Source organism: Solanum tuberosum, unplaced genomic scaffold, assembly GCF_000226075.1.
Source record: "Solanum tuberosum cultivar DM 1-3 516 R44 unplaced genomic scaffold, SolTub_3.0 scf00287, whole genome shotgun sequence".
In the NCBI taxonomy this organism is placed as follows: Eukaryota; Viridiplantae; Streptophyta; class Magnoliopsida; order Solanales; family Solanaceae; genus Solanum; species Solanum tuberosum.
The window spans coordinates 20883-22629 of NW_006239211.1; positions in this window are offsets into that span (position 1 = coordinate 20883).

Genomic DNA, 1747 nt, shown 5'->3' on the forward strand with positions numbered 1-1747 from the left:
CGGCCGAGGGCTTAGTTTTAAGCCGAGATATACTTGATTGATTTCTTGATTGCGTATGGCTGCCATGTGCTAGTAGCAAATGGTTAAGCAGGGTCGGCTCAGGCCTGAGTTTTGGCTTTAGGAGCCAGTTGCACTCTTCGAGTTTGGGGCTTGACAAAACTTGGTATCAGAGCAACGTCGTATCCTAGGGAGTCTGCAAGCCATGTCTAGTATAGTCTTGTTTATAAATCTGTTGTGCACCACATTCGATAAGCAAGAAGCTACCGGGCATGTTAGAATGACTATCCTTCTCTTGCTCACCTCATGCTATAGAGCGGTGTCTTAAGGGTTGTGGTTTCTGGCTTATAATTGATACTTGTATGCAGATGACACTAGACGGACCACAACTAGCCAGGGACTAGATACAACTGCAAGCGAGGGTACCGGCAAAGTACCACAGGTGGAGGTGGCCCATTGTGAGACCGAGGGGGAGACATCTTCTCAGCTCCCTATAGCTTCTCCACAGCTTCAAGAGCCTACGAGGGCTACAAGACTTTCGGCTTCACAAGCAGTACCACCTCTAGTTCCTCATATTCCATCTGATCAGGATTTCAAGAGTGCAGTATATATGTTAGCACAGTTAGTAGCTGCACAATGCCAACCAGTTGCGCCAGATATTGCCGGACTTTCTGAAGGTCCCGGAAGTTCGAGAGTTCGTGAATTTCTTCCTTTGAATCCTCCACAGTTTACAAGGATAGATCGCAGAGAAGACCCTCAGCACTTTGTTGATCAGCTTCATAGGATCTTCAGAGTCATGCATGCCTCAGCGACTGAGTCAGTTGAGTTAGCAGCATTTCGATTGCGTGATGTTGCAGTATTGTGGTATGAAAGTTGGGAGAGATCTAGGGGAGAAGATACATCTATACCCACTTGGGATAGCTTTACAGAAGCTTTCATAGATCATTATTTGACTCGAGAGATTAGGGATGGCCAGGTGGACCAGTTTCTGAACCTCCGACAAGGTGGCATGAGTGTCCGAGAGTACGGGCTGAGATTTGATTCATTGGCTAGATATGCAGCAGCATTTGTTGATACGATACATGACAGGGTACGTAGATTTGTGGGAGGGATTAAGTCAGACTATATCGAGGCTTGTTCTACCGCTGCGCTAAATGATAATATGGATATCTCACGGATTCAGGCCTTCGCATAGGGCATAGAGAATCGCCGACATCTACAGTATACGAGTGAGAAGGTCGAGAGAGAGACAGAAGAGGGCTAGGCCCGCTGGTTCGCAGGGAGATTTTCAGGGTGGTCCCAAACCCCGATATTTTATTAGGCCACCTAGACCTCCACCACAGCAGTTCCAGGGTAGTAGATTTGATCATCAGGAACAGTCAGGCTCAGGTGAGGGTTCACGAGCATCAGGCTTACAGCAGCAGAGGGGTTCAGGCCAGGCTAGGACATCCCCGCCGCGTTGCATTACTTGCGGTAGGATGCATTTCGGAAGGTGCTAAACAGGGTTCCACAAGTTGTTATTCTTGTGGACAGGAGGGGCATGGGTGGAGAAACTGCCCTACCATAGGTCAGGGTGGTACAGGTCAGTCGACCAGGTCAGCAGTGGGTTCCTCCTCATCAGCACAGTTTACAGGGCGTGGACCCCATACTTCAGCACGTAGGGGTAGAGGCGGAGGCAGAGAGGGAGCATCTAGTTCTAGTAGTGGCCAGAATCGTACATATTCACTAGCCGGCCGACAGGACTCAGAGT